Here is a 19,808-nt window from a genome sequence, read left to right on the forward strand (position 1 = left end):
TTTTAGTCAGGATGTGAAAAAAACATATCTTGTATTAGATGTTAAAATATGTAATGTTTGTTAGCCCTTCTTGGTGGACTATAGTGGATAGCTAGTGCTAGCATGTTACCAGCTAGCTGATATGTTACCAATCTGATGACTAGGATAGAAATGTACTAGTCACTATAATATAAACTTCCAGCAACACCTATTCTGAAACTTTCTTATTTTGTATTGTCAATTTGATATTGATATATATATATATATATAATATATATTTATATATATATATATATAATATATATATTTATATGGTTAGGCTAAAAGAAAGTTAGAAGGCAACACACATATCAAATGCTTTGTCTCTTTTTCGGTACATGAACATAATCCCCTTTTGTAGAAACATTTGTCACACTTTTCTCAACTCTTCATTGTTTCATTTCAAAAGAGCATTCACTTTTTGGCCACAAATGCTTTTCTTTGATTGATGATGTCTTGGGAAAGGCCCTTGTTACTAAAACATCAACTCTTCTTTGGAATAAAACAATGCAGAGGTGATGCACGTGTCGTGTATGTATCACCTTTTGATTTTAACCTGTAGCTCATTAACAAGCAACATTCAACATGTCAGCAGAACACATGGAGTGAAGCTAACCCTAACCCTAACCCCAACACTGAGTGCACACAGGCCACCTGTAGCCCTAATTATCACTGCTTTTTTACATCTATGAATATTTTTCTATTTATAAATACAGATTTAAAAAATATGTTTTATGTTTGAGACCCCAGACCAGGCAGATCCAGGCCTAACACCATTGGGCATTGGTCACAGTTGGCTGCACAACACAAGACACACCGAGATAAGAGAACACAGCTTTGGTGTAGCTGTCATAACCAGCATGCTCAGTATCCATTTCTTATACCCCATCAATGGACACCACACGACTCTAGCTGTGCCACCCTCTAGTGACACGTACACTAATATGTTTGCTTCTCCTGTTTCCTTCAATACTGACTCAAACACAAATACACACACTGATATTGACTGCTCCTCACACACATTAACTGATCTTTGCATTTTACTTAATTACATGAGCTTTTCTTCAGCAGCTAAGACATACAAACATGTAACCAAACAACACACACACACACACACACACACACACACACACACACACACACACACACACACACACACACACACACACACACACACACACACACACACACACACACACACACACACACACACACACACACACACACACACACACACACACACACAGGAATCAGTCATGGGGCAAGCCAGCTGGCAGCCAGGGCAGCCCCCCATCACCATTACCATAGGAATCCTCAATCACTGGGAACTGCTGGTAATGGAGTACTGCTGGAGAGAAAGCCTGTGTGAGCCGGTGTGTGTGTGTGAGTGTGTGTATGTTTGTTTGTTTATGTGTTTACATGAATGAGTAAGTGCAGTTATGTGGTAAGGGAGAGAAGGAGAGAGAGAAAGAGATTGAGCATGAAAATACAGGGGGAAAGAAAAAACACAATGTGTGTGCAGTCTGTGTCTATTTGTAGAGGTGAGTGTTTTAAAGCTGGAGAGAGCACTACAAGCTGCTTTTGCTTTACCTCGACTTAGAGCTAAGCTAATTTAATTACACGACTCTCCTCGTGTCTCCCCTCTTCTTCTCTGTGGTCCTTTCCTCCATCTTTGCATCTTTTCATCCGTATATTCTTCCAAGGTTGATTTGCTCTTCCTTTAAGACCAATGGGATGAGCATTTCATGCATGAAATGACTAGTCTGGGTCCCTTGGTACCTCTGCAACACACACACACACACACACACACACACACACACACACACACACACACACACACACACACACACACACACACACACACACACACACACACACACACACACACACACACACACACACACACACACACACACAGCATCCAGTGATGTACATACATCCTGGTGTTATGGATTTAATGATTTCCCCGGAGCGAGCATTAGACAGACGACATGTATGTATCACCAACTACATCAACTGCGGCTCCCTTGACCTTGCAGATTATTGCTCTCCTCGGCAGCATGAAGCAGTGTGTGTGTGTGTGTGTGTGTGTGCGTGTGTGTTTGTGTGTGTCTTGTCTTTAAGTGTGTATACAGTATCTTCAATTAGAGCAGATGGGTTCACTATTGATCTGTTTCATAGAAGACACTGCTCAGTCTCTCATACTCACACAGTAGCTTCGTTAGAGGAAAGGCTCTTCACCATTCTGTTGGAATCAGAGGAAATGTATACTAGAAATAGCAACGTCTTCAATGTCCAATCATGATAGACATTCACGTATCTGCTTGGAAGTCATTTCATCTTGTTTAATTTCCAATTTTTCTTGATATTCAACAAATTAAAAAAGATTCTAGAAGATTGCTGAAGGTAGCAATATCATTACATATCAATGAGAGAACAAAAGTATCAATCAAACAAACAAAATACTGTATTAATCCCAGGGGGGGATTAGGTTTTGTGACAGTTGCACAATATTATATAACAAAGATATTTATATGAAGATAGTCCTTGTAGCCACAGATATTCTGTCTGACTACTAGCTAATGCTGTTAGCTAGTAACAAAGTGAACGGAATTTATTTTAAACGTATACATGCCTGGAAGTCTCTTTTGTGTCCAAGTGTGCAACAATAAATATAAAAAGTAATGCAAATAATGTACCTTCTGTTCTCTTAAAAATAATAGGAGAGTCTACTATTAAACACTGATATGCACCAACGAGAAAAGAGAGTTAGGAAAATTGTCTTGCCATTTCAGCCACTGTCTGGTGCCTTGTTTGGTTGAGCTTGGAGGAGGGATCATATCTAAGAGGTTCACTGACATTCTGACTTTTTACTGAATAGCCTAACATCTTTCCTTTCATATCTGAACTGCATGAAGCTGTGAGTGCCATTAACATCCTCCTTAACTGCCAACCTTTCACATGCTCTCTACTTTCAAGGTGTGACTTTCTTTACATCATCGTCTCACAGGCACATTTGCTGTTTTTGACTAGTTTTTGCGCAGTGAGTAAACAAAGTATAACACCATTAACCAATGTGGACAGAGTCATATGGTGCTCTCAGAAGCAGAGGCACTGAAAAGCATCTGGAGGCCTGGAGGTACATTTTAGCAAAGTGAATCAAGGATGTGAAATTATATCGAAGAAAGGCATGGATTCCATTGTTTGAAAGATGTGTTACACACCCACACTGGGTCTCATGTGGTGGTCTGTTGGGGAATCAGCAGCAGTTATTGTGTTTTTAACATGAAGCTCGGAGGCGTTTATTATTTTTCCAACCCGGTTAAGATTGACCACGCCCACTTCGGCATGACGAAAGCATCAGCGACAAAATGTCAGTGAGGCGTTCTATTGCCGCAAAGCATGTTACAATTGCTTCATAGAGCATCCTTTTCAAAGTAGATTGATGATAATAGTGCATTTTAAATATGACTGACAAGTTACATGTATGTAGAGCTGATGTAAGAATTCAAGAAAACTAATCAGCAAACAAACTGTAGCCTGGGCCTTTTTGTGTCACGTTTTGTACATTAGAACGGTATTTGAGTATACGTTCCTTGTTACTTTCCAACATTGTCATATCACTCAGTTATATCAAATATTCTTCTACCAAAAGACAGCTGTAACGTTTTTTCAGTGCAGCTTGCTCTTGCACTGACCGCGAAGCTAGTTGCTATCGCGGCTAACGAAGGTGCATCTCTGGTGCTTCACTGCTCACCCCCCAGTGAAGTTGTCTCTAATCGGCAGGAAGTGAGAGAGAGGGACTGCAAGGTAGTTAGCTAATTCTTTGTGTTCTGATAAACGAGATATTGACAAATGTAGCACCCCATATCGTTTTTTCCCCTCAAAGCTAGAGAAGACAGGATATATCTTAAACCGGCTGTGTCTACAGTGTCTACAGCGGCTACCCAAGGTGCATCTCCAGGGCTGCAGTCCGCTCACCCCCCAGTGAAGTTGTCTTCAAGCCAAAGGAAATGAGGGAGAGCTAGGTGTAACCGGTGTCGTTAAAGGAATGGTCCACTCATTAGATAATTAATCAAAACTTCAGTATTTAGTGAAACATTATGTTTAAACCATACCCTGAAGAAATCAGCGATATTCCCCGGGAAAATAATTATTTTATAGCTCTTTTTGATCAAAACCTGTATATTCCGTCTGGCCGCCGCCATTTTTGCCATTTTCAGTAGTCACGTGATGGTCGTGACGTCATCCATGCGTTCACTTTGTCAACACACGGAAACATGGCGGGGTATTTCAGTTCGGACTCGTCAGCAGAGGAAGAAGTTTTGACCAATGTGAAGAGATTGGATGGGGGAATTCAGCCATACATATCAGTATGACAATACGACACCCTCTGTCCTAAGACCCTCACATCGTACAAGGAAAAACTTCCGAAGAAAACCCACAGTTTAAAGGGAACATGGGAGAAACCTCAGGGAGAGCAACAGAGGAGGGATCCCTCTCCCAGGACGGACAGACGTGCAATAGATGCCATGTGTAAATTGAAAAGATAATACATTTGCAACATAGGTAGTCCAAATGTTTGGAAATGCATGTGTGTATAATGGGAAGATGATATAAGATGCTATATGTATGTATGCACCCTTGCTAGCGATTCCCTCTCTAGTTTAGCATACTCAGCTTCATTGTCCCTGGCCAGAGAATCACGATTGTATGGGGCCGGAAAAAACTGGGGGAATATACAGTACACACTAGCCGGTACTACGCTATATGGAAAGGCCACCAAAAACTGTCCTGGCCTGGACGCCAAAGGACGTTAAAACGGGGCTAGCCGCTGCAATGGAAATGCGCTATAACATACCTTATTCTTCTCCGAGCACTACTTCTGCTCCTCCGTCCCTTCACACTTGCAGAGGGCGATTTCTCAACTGGCCGAACTGGTGTCCTGGTCGGTGATGACACCAGAATGACCGATGGTACTGCATCTCCATTAAGTAATGGTTGTTCCATAAATCCCATGTTATGTTTTATCATACTCTCAGAGTAGTCGTCCGGAAATTTGAAATGTTCGCTGCATACATGAACCTGTGAATCTTTCGGTTCGGGCCGGCCACATTTCGCTAGCCACTGCCTCCGAATGTACTTCTTACGCTTACCTTTTGGCAACAGATGGAACCGAGCATTCCGTGGATTGTTCCTATCAGAATTGTGGCAATATTTCGCGATAAAGTGAGGCATATTTGAAGAGAGAAACTACAGTAAATAACATGGAGATCAACGTGTCTTCGAAAACCAAACGCATGGTTTACGTCACGTCCGGAAAATGGCGGCGCCCACAGTGTTGATGTTATTTCGGTATATAATCAGTTTAAAATCACTGATAATGTCATCGGATTAAAAAAAAAGAAAAATGACTGGCAGAGACTGGTCTGTTTTATCGGATGATAATTATTTAAAAATGAGTGTCATGAGCATACCATTCCTTTAAGCGGTCTCTGCGTTGTGTTGTGTGTTGTTCACGGATGAGACCCGAGCCAGCATACAGTTTAGACGATCTCCGTTTAATCACTGACAATCTGACAACAGATATAACAATCAGTCTTATATTAGCTTTCCCCTCACGGTGACTCCTCTCAAGTAGAACATTTACAGAAAGGGGCGAGGAAACGTGAGGGACATAATATCAAGGGGGAAGTCCCATAAAAATAATCCTCTGAGCACAGCGACCACAATTCAGAGGTTCCGCCCAGGGGCGCCGTAAGGGGGTGAAAAGTTAGGACGATTCTAAGGGCCCGTGACTGACAGGGGCCCCAAACATTTTTAGAACAATAACAACACATGTTTAAGTAACCTTTCATCAATCATCAATAATTAACATTAATATAATGTCATATTGATGATGTACTCACTAAACTTACGATTCATTTAACTTTTTTTCTTCCAAAAATTAATTATCCAAAGCCTCTGTACACCCCCCTCTATTTACATGTAATGGTTTGTTCCTGCCTCCAAACGCTGTGCGACACCAGCACTTTCTAGCAGAGAGTGAGAGCATGTGAGGAGGGATGCTAGTACTTACGTGTGTACAATGTCTCAACGACTAACAAAGTCAGGCTTTCAAGAAAGAAAAGAAAGGAGAGAAAGACAAGAGAGGGTGACTAAAGGGCGACAGTATGTCACCCAGTTTTTCAAAAGAAGAGGTGGGTGTGGTCCATGAGTGGTGGAAATTAGTCTGTTAGCTAAGCTTAGTCCATTGTAAATAATAATTGTAATGTTTTGCTGACATTAAGTACTGTTAATATCTTCACAGAAAATACTGAGGTTTTTCATTGCACTCCTCTTTTAGCTGACATTTAATAAATGCAGGTACATTTTTAGCAGCTATTCATACTAAACCAGTTGTCCCTCCCCCTGGTGCCAGGACCAACAGATCCATCTCTAGGCTCCGCAGCCCTTTCCGCAGCCCTGTCCGCAGCCCTGTCTCCCATAAGGCTTTGCAGTCTTGCCATGCTGTCCATTGAAAGCCAGTTGGCTAGAAAGCTGGACTTCAAGGACTTGATCAGTGACTTTGCCTGTAAGAAGGCTGGGCGCTGGGCTCTTGGTGAGTAAGGCTGAGCCAGGGCTCGTAATAACTGTTAAAGGGCAAGGCTATGGTAACGATATTGGATCACTACACACAAGATGCATGATGAGAAAAAGACTGAGAACAGGTAATAGGCTCTGATTTAGCACCACCATCAGGCCTTTTCATTTCCATTTCCGTTTTGTTGTCCGTTTACACTTTAATACCCGCTTATTTTGTAGTTGGTATGTATATGTAATTAAAAAATCTGCTGCTTATGTTGTTTTTTTTGTTATAGCATTTTATAAAAAATAATATTGGTGTTAATGTTCACTTTATTTTAATTTAAGAGGTCATGTATATTTAAGTTATATATTAAATATCCATCCATCCATCCATCTTCTCCCGCTTATCCGTGGTCGGGTCTCGGGGGTAGCAGTTCCAGCAGAGAGCCCCAAACTTTCTTTTCCCTGGCGACATCAACCAGCTCTGACTGGGGGATCCCAAGGCGCTCCCAGGCCAGCCAAGAGATATAATCCCTCCACCTGGTCCTAGGTCTACCTCTTGGTCTCTTCCCAGCTGGACGTGCCTGGAACACCTCCCTAGGGAGGCGCCCAGGTGGCATCCTAACTAGGTGCCCGAACCACCTCAACTGGCTCCTTTCGACGCGAAGGAGGAGCGGCTCAACTCCGAGTCCCTCCCTGATGACCGAACTTCTCACCTTATCCCTAAGGGAGACACCAGCCACCCGGCGGAGGAAACCCATCTCGGCCGCTTGTATCCGCGATCTCGTTCTTTCGGTCATGACCCATCCTTCATGAGCATAGGTGAGGGTAGGAACGAAAATGGCCGGTAGACAGAGAGCTTTGCCTTCTGGCTCAGCTCCCTTTTCATCACAACGGTGCGGTAAAGCGACTGCAGTACCGCTCCCGCTGCTCCGATTCTCCGGCCCATCTCACGCTCCATTGTTCCCTCACTTGAGAACAAGACCCCGAGATACTTGAACTCCTTCACTTGGGGTAAGGACTCATTCCCTACTTGGAGTGGACAGTCCATCGGTTTCCTGCTGAGAACCATGACCTCAGATTTGGAGGTGCTGATCCTCATCCCAGCCGCTTCACACTCGGTTGCGAACCGATCCAGTGAGTGCTGAAGGTCGCAGACCGATGAAGCCATCAGAACCACATCATCTGCAAAAAGCAGTGGTGCAATCCTTAGTCCACCGAACCGCAGACCCCCTCCCCCACGACTACGCCTCGAAATCCGATCCATGTATATTACAAACAGGATTGGTGACAAAGTGCAGCCCTGGCGGAGGCCAACCCTCGGTGGGGTCGGGTGCGCTGCCAGAAGGGTGGCAGTGAAAGCGGAGGGTCTCGACGGACCAGACCCGGGCGGCAGAAGCTGGCTTTGGGGACGTGGAACGTCACCTCTCTGGGGGGGAAGGAGCCGGAGCTTGTGCGGGAGGTGGAGCGGTACCAGTTGGATCTGGTTGGGCTCACCTCTACGCACAGCGTCGGCTCTGGAACCTTACTTCTGGATAGGGGTTGGACTCTATTCTTCTCCGGAGTTGCTCAAGGTGTGAGGCGCCGGGCGGATGTGGGGATACTCACAAGTCCCCGGTTAGTTGCTTCGTTGTTGGAGTTTACCCCAGTGGACGAGAGGGTCGCCTCCCTACGCCTGCGGGTTATGGGGGGGAAAACTCTGACTGTTGTGTGTGCTTATGCACCCAACAGCAGTTCAGAGTATACGGCCTTCTTGGAGACCCTGGAAAGAGTCCTGTATGGGGCTCCTGAAGGGGACTCTTTAATCTTGCTGGGAGACTTCAACGCACATGTGGGCAATGATGGAGACACTTGGAGGGGCGTGATTGGGAGGAACGGCCCCCCCTGATCTGAACCGGAGTGGTGGTTTGTTACTGGACTTCTGTGCTAGTCATGGATTGGCCATAACAAACACCATGTTCGAACATAAGGATGCTCATAAGTGTACGTGGTACCAGAGCACCCTAGGCAGAAGGTCCATGATCGATTTCGTTATCGTATCATCGGACCTGAGGCCGTATGTTTTGGACACTCGGGTAAAGAGAGGGGCGGAGTTGTCAACTGATCACCATCTGGTGGTGAGTTGGGTCGAGTGGCGGGGGAAGCCTCTGGATAGACCTGGTAAGCCCAAACGTGTAGTTCGGGTGAACTGGGAACGTCTGGAGGAGGCCCAAGTTCAGGAGGCCCAAGTTCAGGAGGCCTTCAACTCGCACCTCCGGCGGAGCTTTTCGTGCATTCCTGTGGAGGTTGGGGACATTGAGTGGTCGGTGTTCAAAGCCTCTATTGCCGAAGCCGCGGCGGGGAGCTGTGGTCTCATGGTCCTAGGTGCCTCAAGGGGCGGTAACCCTCGAACCTCCTGGTGGACACCGGTGGTCAGGGAAGCCGTCCGACTGAAGAAGGAGGCCTTCAGGGATTTGTTATCCCGGGGGACTCCCGAGGCAGTTGCAAGGTACCGACAGGCCCGAAGGGCAGCAGCCTCATCCGTGGCCGAGGCAAAGCAGCGGGTGTGGGAGAAGTTCGGAGAAGACATGGAGAAGGACTTTCGGGCGGCACCAAAGTTGTTCTGGAAAACTGTCCGACACCTCAGGAGGGGGAAGCAGGGAACCATCCAAGCTGTGTACAGTAAGGATGGGACGTTGTTGACCTCAACTGATGGAGTGTTAGGGGCGTTGGAAGGAACACTTTGAGGAACTCCTGAACCCGACAACTCCGCCCTCTATGTTAGAGGCAGAGCTGGAGTATGACGGGGGATCAACACCAATCTCCCGGGGGGAGGTCACTGAGGTCGTCAAACAACTCCACAGTGGCAAAGCCCCGGGGGTGGATGAGATCCGCCCGGAAATGCTGAAGGCTCTGGGTGTTGAGGGACTGTCATGGTTGACACGTCTCATCAACGTTGCGTGGAAGTCGGAAACAGTACCGAAGGAGTGGCAGACCGGGGTGGTGGTTCCCCTTTTTAAAAAGGGGGATCAGAGGGTGTGTGCCAATTACAGAGGCATCACACTACTCAGCCTCCCCGGGGAAAGTTTACTCTAAGCTACTCGAAAGGAGGGTCAGGCCGATTGTCGAACCTCAGATTGAGGAGGAACAATGCGGATTCCGTCCTGGTCGTGGAACGACGGATCAGCTTTTTACTCTCGCAAGGATCCTGGAGGGGGCTTGGGAGTACGCTTATCCGGTCTACATGTGTTTTGTAGACTTGGAGAAGGCGTATGACTGAGTTCCCAGGGAGTTACTGTGGGAGGTGCTGCAGGAGTATGGGGTGAGGGGGTCTTTACTCAGGGCCATCCAGTCTCTGTACTCCCAAAGCGAGAGCTGTGTCCGGGTCCTCGGCAGTAAGTCGGACCCATTTCCGGTGAGGGTTGGCCTCCGCCAGGGCTGCGCTTTGTCACCAATCCTGTTTGTAAAAAAAATATATTAAATATGTTATATATTAAATATGTTCCATTCAAAAATTTTATTAAAAAAGGCATGTACACCATAAAAGATGACTATTGAGATCTATTGTCAGGAATGTTAGTGTTATATCAAATAGTGAATTCTACTGCAGCAGAATGTTGCACGTCTGCACAGTGTTATATGTTCACCGCTCAGTGTCAGTAAATATTGTGCAGTTAGTATTGGACTACAAGATAGATGCAAGCCTGTACAGGTAGAGTTATTTAAAGCATGAATGAGTCAGTTGGGTTCTGGAGGTGTGGTTAGAGCATTGTGCTTGGTTGGCGTGGCCTGGGCCTGGTGGTGGGGCCCAATGTGATATCTTTTCACGGGGCCCAAAATCCCTGGCGGTGCCCCTGGTTCCGCCCACTGATCTCCGACCTTGTCGGGTATTGTAGAATAATAAATGAAGAACAGAGAATTTGTGTGATTATACTAAATGATACAAAAATACAAATAAACACCACTGCATATTTACAACTGTTACAGAGGGACGGGGGGTAGTGGTATTTAGCTAATTCTCCTTCGGTCGATGCTACGTCGATGCAAACGTCGATGCTAACGTCGATGCTACGTCATGTGTTATGGCCGTGGTTATCTAAACTGGGTTGCAAAAATGATAGCCTTGAGTGAGAGAGGATTCTTTATCATTACGCAGAAGATAGTGTTGGACAGAAGTCCGCTTACACACACTGTTACACAAAGTGTGATTTTTACCCCCATTTAATTCTCTTCCCATATGTTTCCTGTATTTTACTGGTGTTATCCGCAATGAGTAAACAGAGTATTAAACCTTTAACCAATGTGGACAGAGTCATATGGTGCTCTCCCAAGCCACTGTAATGAAGTATTTGCTTCCTGTTGTTTCGATCTGATTTAACCAATATGCAGATTCTGAATAATTCAGTGTATTTTTCTCCCTGTTGCAAAGTGCACAGGCCTTAAATCTGCATGTATAGTTGAACATATTTATGCTAATCTAATTGTTTTACAGTTAGCTGGCTTTGTAGTGCTTAGTCTCCGGAATAAACAGGCGACACAAGGAGAAGTCAACACAAAGCTTAGCGACCCCCTCTCCATCCCCCCAGCAGTCCCGGAGGAATCCTCTCAAAGCAGCTGTTGAAGGAGGTGAGAGAAGAGAGGTGTTTCCAGGCGGGGGGGAGAGTGGCACGTTTCCAATCTCACATAAGAACGGGCTTTGAAACAAACCGTGCACCATACTGGGTTCACATTATACTATTTGTGTTTGGTGGCAATTCGAGTTAAGACCTTTATGTTGCAGCTGAATGCCAAGTTTATTTTGTTGCTCTGAGGAACAAGTCGGGTTGTGAAAGATTACTCAAAAATCTCTTACTACAAGAACGGCTTTTCAGGAAAATACAGTAAATAACTGTGGGAAATTGTAGGTTTTCTGTTGGCATGTTGACGCAGTTATAGTAAGATTACAGCGACAGTTGTGCAGCAAGTATAGTAAGAGTAAGAGCTATCAAGGTAAGGCGTTACATTGATGGTGGGAATATGTTTTTATGCAAAAAAGCTACATTGTAAGGTTTCCGCATCAAAACTACTGAACTTGGCTTGTAGGAAAATTGTGGTTGGTTTTCAAGTACATCATTTTTGATACATACAAATAACTATATTTTTTACGTTTTTGATTGTTTTCTCAAAAAACACTTTTACCGACCAAAGAAAAGAGAGTTATTAGGTCTCAAACCATCTTAAAATTAACTTATTGTTTTCTCTTTTTTTTCTTTTGCTTTGCTTTAGATTATTGTCAATTCAATATATTCTTAGTTTTAGACTGAAGTTGTCTCAGGCTATGCCTTATTCAAGCTTATCATTGACTTCAAACGGGACACCAACAGTGTTCTCCTGAGTTTTTGCTTTTTCCTGGCTCCCTCTCCCATGCCTGGAAGTGTCTACATTTACATTTGTTTCTGAACTTGTGTAATTATCCATATCCCGATTTTAGATCTGGGAACTCCAATACAGCGAGGAGCAGCAAAAGGTTTCCTGTTTGTTCATTCGCTAGATCATAAGCAGACATTGATGAAACAGCCTGATGAGCATCTAACCAACTCCCCCCCCCTCCCCCTTCAATCTTTGCCTCAGAGCACATTTGCTTAAGTCGCCATCTCCAAACTTCATGGGGGTGGGAGATGTTGGTCAATTCATGCTGCCCATAGTCAGGCTACCATGGTGGGGGAAGGTCAAGTGCTCCGGGACCCCTGGTATGGCACGGCTGTGGCCCTGCTGGGGCACCATGTTGATCGTACTGGATCAAAGCTCAGCTGGCTGGGAACCCAAGCCGGTTAAACGGACAGGAGCATTCAGACCGACATAACCATCTGTCCCGGATAAAGAGCCAACAGAGAGGCGAGGAAGGAGGAAGGAGCTTGAGAAGAAGCGAGGAATTGCGGTAGGGCAATAGGAGTTGAAAGTAAGGAATGAATGGGGAAGTGAGGAGAAAGATGGGCATGAAATCTAACAAAATAAAAAGGCTGTAACCCAACGTGCATTGCGGCTAAACAATCCAATCACCGAGCTTCAACTAAAGCGGAGGATCTTGGGTAATCAGTTCAGTGGTTGTGTATCTGTTTCCGGTTATTTTATTTTGAAATTAAGTTCCTGACGGAAGCCAAAAAATACAGTCCATCCTGATGCGTGTGCCAAACACGAGCAGCTTTATTAGGTCGGTGTAGTGGCGTGTAGGGGATGTGTGTATTTACACTGAGGGAAGGTTCACTTAGAGTAATTGAATCATATTATTTCCTCCACATGGCTTGTCAAGGCCCTTTTTATGACTTCAAGATCATTCATGAGCTTCAACATTGATTTAGCCAAGCATTGATAATCTACACCAGGATTCAGAAAGGCAAAACCTCTCATATCACAAAACTAAACATGTTTTTAAGAAAAAGGAGGGGATATTGCAAGAAATGTTTTTGTACTAGCCACTGTAAAGCGTCTGCTGTCTAATAAAAGGATGAACAAGGAATAAAGCAGAAGCAATAAGCAAACCCTATGCATCTCCGCCTAGTCCCTCTTCATGGAAGCTCATCACGTAATGCAGGGAACATGTGGTTTCTAGTTTAGCTTTGCATCATGTCTCTACGGTGTTGTCAGTCCTACTTTAAGAGGACATATTATGCTCATTTTCAGGTTCATATTTGTATTTTGTGCTTCAACTGTTCACAAGCTTTACTGTATAAAAAGCTCTTTATTTTTTCTCATACTGCCTGTGCTGCAGTACCTCTTTTCACCCTCTGTCTGAGACCAGAGCCCAGTCTGCTCTGATTGGTTAGCGGGCCGGCTCTGTTGTGATTGGTCAACTGCTTTGAGATGTGTTTCCCCTTAGCCAATCACGTACAATGTGTTGGAGCGCTAGCCAATAGAAGATTGAATGTTACATAGTGATATCACTATGTTATGGTAGTAAACAAAGGAGTCCAATGGAGGCGGTTCTGAAAAGAGAACAACTGCCTCTAGAAGGAACTTTGAAATTCCAGCCTTTGCAGCCCATTTGACCAAATCACACACAAAAGCATAATAGGGCCCCTTTAACACTGTACTAATGCAACGTTTGTATTGCACAGGTTTTAATGAAATATTGTAACAGGTGATTCAAAACAGAAACCATTGAAACCGTGTATTGCAGCAAAAAAAATATCTTTCCAAGACGGAGGCTGCTAGGGAAATGTCTATAAATCTCTGCTGTAGTATGCTAAGATGCTGTCCTAGACACATTACTCTCCAGATGACTGGATGGTAATAGAAAACCATAGCCACTCATCCATGGGCTTTTATTGGCCTTTAAGATTTTCATCAGCAGTTATTAGTAACAGTGCTGACCAATCCACTGCCTGGCTTGATGGGCTGTGAAGTCTTTATTGGCTCCTTCCACTGCTTGATGAGGAGAGCAAGAGGTTTCTGTTTCCGATCAGCGTGCTTCCGAAGAGAAATGTCTCTGGATGGATTATACTTTTAATATTTTAGGCCGTTAGCTGACAACATCCTCCAAGGTGGTGTTCAATAGTGAGGGAGGTTGTAAAAAGAGCTATCAACACCTCAAATGGCTTCTGTTTAACACAGCCAACAGTCAATGCGTTATTAAAAAGAAACAATGTATAAAAACTAGAGGCAGTTTTATTGTGGTCTACAGTATACTGTATGCTGCTCTGGACGTTTTCCACACTGTCAGTCCTTGGTAAAAATGTTCAATCAGTAATGTTGTGCTTACAGACACAGAAGCTTGTAGATTGATTGTGGTAAACTGGACATCGCTAAGATCACAGGAGTTGTGTGTGATCACTCTGCATTCACAACATCTCATGGTTCACACCATTAAAATATTAGTTTTATATTTCACCGACGGTTTTGACAAATAAATCAAATCTGTAATAGACTTCCAGACACATTTCTTCCCCTTTTTTGGGAAAACCGCAGGAACATTGTTGAGTTGCAATATAATTAATATATTTATGGCAACTTGGAAAATGTTTAAAGTATGTTAAGTGAATATTAAAGTCACCTTGGCTACTAAATATTTTCTAAGTCAAGTTTTTATTAATAGGGTGTAAAGATAAACAAATTGAGCTTTTTACATGTTTGTTCATATTTTTTGGCATTTAATACTAAAGTATTTCCCTTCCCATATGTGATCCCAGTTTGAAGTTGACAGTAGTTTGACTTTGGTTAGGGTTATGGCTGATGATCTCATGATAGTTCTGGTAAACTGTGATTTGTGATTTTTTTCCTATTATTCCTAATAAGCACCACTACATTGTTGTTACCAATGGGTATGCTCATAGTAATGGAATAGAAGATGTTGAACTATAGTTTTTGTGATCATGTTACTAGTGCAAAAGAGAATTGCCATGTTTAGTATGGTGAGCACACCTGTCAGTAGGGCTGTACACTGTGACCACCTGGAAGACAGCAGCCTCAGCACTCCAGCACAGACGGCTCGCGACTTGTTGTTGTTCTTCTCTGCCATGCTTTCATTCTAGAACAGTTACAGCAAACAGTGGCCCTTGGCCCTTTTTGTGTGTGCCCAATCAGAGCCATCCAATTACATTTTTTTTTAACTTTTTTGCTTTGTTGCTGCCCTGCGCACTGCCAGAGCCTTTCAGCAAGACCAAGGCGCGATGTGGACATGGGCCCGTGGTAAGCTCTGATGGACAGAGTGTTCACTCATTATTCAACAGCAATGTGTTTCCCTACAGTGTGAAGAGTATGAGCGTGGAGCATCACGTTGTTTCAATCAATCTCTAAGCTGGCTTCCATTACACATCCAATGCTTGTTACTGAAAACCTTGCCTCAGTGTGACTTACCACTACTTGGTTTATACTAACGATCATTTCAATTATTGCAATGGCAACAGTACAAATACAAATGGCTGTCGCTCTGACCATCCTATTGCACTCCTATGCTATAGAGCTGGCTAGCCATTTCAAGGAAGTTTGACGTGGTATTAAAGCCTGTGTTAAAAAGTCAGGGTTTTGTTATTTTACTTCCACACTTAAATGACACAGAATGCAGAGCACATAACGTAGATGCTACTTTTTTTTTCTGGCTGCACATATACTATAAAACTAGAGGCCTCTATGTCTTGCTTTGTATTTATCCGTCTTCCTTTCTCATGCTTTTTTCACTTAATCTCTCACACACACACACACACACACACACACACACACACACACACACACACACACACACACACACACACACACACACACACACACACACACACACACACACACACACACACACACACACACACACACACACACACACACACACACACACACACTCCCAGTGGATCACGTTTTGGTGCTCAGAGACCCTGGGGATAGGGAGAGAGATAAATATGGGAAGTGAGCTACTGCTTAGAGAGAGAGTGGTTCTGAACACGGGAGCAGAGTAGGCGATAAATTGGTCTGGAGTGGGAGAGTACTGGGCATATCCAACTCTCTAAAGATGACAAAGGGTGGACACGTGTGTCTGTGAGTGTATGTGTGAGGGAGGGAGAGAGAGAGAGAGAGAGACCTACTCTAAGACCTCAGGTCTGGAAACACATCCATCTGCCCAACTCATATTTTCTTTCCCTCTTGTCCTTCCATTCTTGCCATCAGCATCAGGTGAGCAAGTAGGGAAGCAGACTGAGAAGAAGTAATAACACACACACACACACACACACACACACACACACACACACACACACACACACACACACACACACACACACACACACACACACACACAACACACACACACACAACCCATCGGGGGTTGATGGGATACAAGCCTAGCAGACACACTCTTGCCAAAGAACCAGGCCAGAACCGAGCCAACGGGCTCTCTTCATCTTCTCTCTCTCTTCAATCTATCTCTCTATCTCTACTATTATCTCTCTAATATCTATACTCTCTCTCTCTATCTCTCTCTCTCTATATCTCTATCGTGTGTGTGTGTGTGTGTGTGTTTGTGTGTGTGTGTGTGTGTGTGTGTGTGTGTGTGTGTGTGTGTGTGTGTGTGTGTGTGTGTGTGTGTGTGTGTGTGTGTGTGTGTGTGTGTGTGTGTGTGTGTGTAACTCATAGGTGTAACTAGAGTGATGGAATGTGAGGTCCAGTCTAAGTAGAGTCCAGACCATGGCACAGGTATAGAGGCGGTGCAGTGAGGCAGAGTGTGATCTGGCTGAAGTGCATTCTGGGACGCTGGAGGAGCGCTTCATTCACCTGCTCTCTTTCTTTAGATCTCATCATTCACTGCTGAGCGCTGCAATCACATTTAGTATTATACGTTTCACTGTAATCACGTCAGCATACTGTCGCCAAACAAGTGAAACACATTGCTAAAGTGAAAGTAAGCAAAGATCAAACTCTCACAAAAGACTTTTGAGCATTATCTCCCAACAATTAAGCAGGACAAAAGACTATTTATAACATGTTAAAGAAACGTGACATTGCAAAGTAGAATCAAAGGTGCCAGCAGCATCAACCGGTGTTACACACAGTCGACCCTGCATTGCATGGCCACCTGTAAAGGTCCTCCAGTCTGAGGTCTTATGAAGTGCAATACAACGTGCAGCCTAATTGAGAATGGAGCAAATGGTCACCATGTTTCAATATTGTCTGAAATAAAATGGCGTTTGGAAGCATGTTAGGCCCTCAAATGTGATTCCATGTATTAAATAATTATAATAATGATGTGATTCCAACAGAGTTGTTTGACCCTGACGCTGTAAGTCAGGGAAAAGAGCAAGAACATGTAAACAAAAAGTGATGGCAGTAAGTAGGACAGTGCAGAGGAGCAAACCCTTCTTAAGGAAGAAGGGAAGTGAAACAATGAGCCACAGCGACCAACGTGTGGATGAGACTGGAGGAAAGGAATGAAAGAAGGATGAGTGAGTGAGTGAGTGAGTGAGTGAGTGAGTGAGTGAGTGAGTGAGTGAGTGAGTGAGTGAGTGAGTGCTGACGTCAGTCTTAAAGAAAGCAGAGCCTCAGTAGAGCCTGGCAGGCTGCACATTCCCCCGGCCCATCCAGGCCTGGCATGGAATGGTTTGGCTCTTTTTCGATGTGACTTGGCGTTCACCAAAAGCACATGTGATACTCTGCAACTGAAATCAGAAAGACAAGAGGCAGAGCAGCAGTGTCTTCTCCTTTGTGTGTTGCTCCTCCCTGGCTGTTCTTGTTGTGCGTACTTCCACCAACACATGGAGTGATGGAGCTGTCTTTCATTGGTCTGTTTTCATTATCCTAGTTTCACCTGACAGCACTCCTAAAGAGGAGATGCAAATACACGTATTATTAAGATATAAATACATCACTTGTATATATAACAGCATTCACATGTCTGCAGTAATAATAGAACTCAAAATGATCGCAGGTGTTGATTGCAGCCAAGAGAGCAGGACTTTCCATTGGGTTGGAATGGTTAGACATTTCCACCCAGCTTCATACAATAGGAACACATTGGATTGTAACACCAAGTCTGACATTTGTTTGCTTCACAGTCGCTCCCATTTTCAAAATGAGCAAGGACAACATATAAGACATGAACCAAATAAACAGATTTGTAAAATAACATAACAATCCCTGAAGACAATATGGAAAATTAACCTGATTTCCATCACTTTTACGACGCATTTGTTGTATGGACATGACATGTTCTGTACCATCGACTTATGATACAATTTATTTACATTGAGCCTCTTCAATGTACATTTGATTTGAGTGACTGGTGCACAAAGTAGTGGTTCAGTCTAAACATATTCAATTGTGGGACCTTGTATTTCTGATTAGATGGATACCATTTATATTCAGTGTTGCATTCATGTTTTCAGTTGAGACACCTTTAATAGTAAGCCTCAGTATGTCATGTGGGTAGGGTGATTCAGGTAGTTTTTCAAAGTGTTGACACACAATCTTTAAGCAGATTTTAATTTCATTTTGCCCCAGACTGTAGAAAAGGCCCCGAAGTCATTATTGTTCTATTTTTTATTTTATTATTCAGTTCATTTCAGAGGTGGTAGGAGTACTCCGATATTGTACTGAAGCAGGGGCGGACTGGGACTAATCAGCCCGGGAAACTCGACCGGTATTCCCAATGGCCAGTCCGCCCCTGTACTGAAGTAAAAGTAGAACTATCAGAGAGTAGGAATTAAAAGGTTACTCAAGTAAAAGTACAAAAGTATTATCATCAAAACATACTTAAAGTACCAAAAGTAAAAGTACTCATTCTGCAGATCTGCCCATTTCAGAATAATACAACTGATATTCTTTTATTGTAATGATTGATTTAAGTGTTATCAAAGCTAAAGGTGCAGCTAGTTTGAATGACTTTGTAGACTGCAGGGTAGCTGGTGGATTTACTCCAGGTGGAACTAAAGTCTGATTTAACACTTGATTATATTTCACATCATTCATCCAAATCTGTAAAGTAACTACAGGTACATACATGTAGTGGAGTAAAAGTACACAGTTTACCTCTGAATTGTAGTGGGGTAGACTAGTAAATCTACTTAGTCACCACTGAGAGTTCATATCTGTTTATTAAGTGATGGTTATCATAGTGGGAGGGGCTACATACGTCTCATAGGCGACGTCAGACGTCAGAAAGGTAAAGGGCTTCAGTGAAAGTTAAGTGATGAAGAAGTTGTGCAGCAGTGCATTAAGTGTTATCAAAAGTGACGTGTGCGCAAATGAAACGTGAGTATTTGTCCACAGTATTCTCATTCGTCATGTAGAATTTTTTTTGTATTTCTGTAGTTATGATAACTTCTGTTGCCACAGTGGCTGGTAATGTGGAGTCTCCGTGCTCCGTGCGATATCGCAAATTAAGGCTCGTTATGCACGATAGTTAAGTGAGTTGGCACGCGACTCAATGCTTTGGAACTAGATACGCTAGTTGAAGTTCCATAAAGTTGTTATAAATGTTGTAAGCTGTAGAATATGTGGTTAGGTGTCAATGTGTTGGCTAAATGCTATTACTCTCTTTACTATTATGGACATTTACGAGACACGTTATATTATTCTCTGTCTAGATTATTCTTTATATAAGGTTTGCTGATATGATGTTTTATATTTGAGTGTTGTATGTCTTGTAATAATGGACTAAGAGTCTCTTTAAATAAAGATGATGATGATGATGATGATGATGATGATGATGATGATGATGATGATGATGATGATGATGATGATGATGATGATGATGATGCATTTTGTTTATGCATGCGTTATACTTC

The 19,808-nt window shown here is 43.5% G+C and overlaps 1 protein-coding gene across 4 annotated transcripts in view; it reads left to right on the forward strand.

Moving 5' to 3' along the window:
- The window catches only part of rbfox3a (RNA binding fox-1 homolog 3a), a 960,486-nt gene that overhangs the window by 679,645 nt on the left and 261,033 nt on the right, over positions 1–19,808 (forward strand). The window lies entirely within an intron of this gene.

Source organism: Pseudochaenichthys georgianus, chromosome 19, assembly GCF_902827115.2.
Source record: "Pseudochaenichthys georgianus chromosome 19, fPseGeo1.2, whole genome shotgun sequence".
Taxonomy (NCBI): Eukaryota; Metazoa; Chordata; class Actinopteri; order Perciformes; family Channichthyidae; genus Pseudochaenichthys; species Pseudochaenichthys georgianus.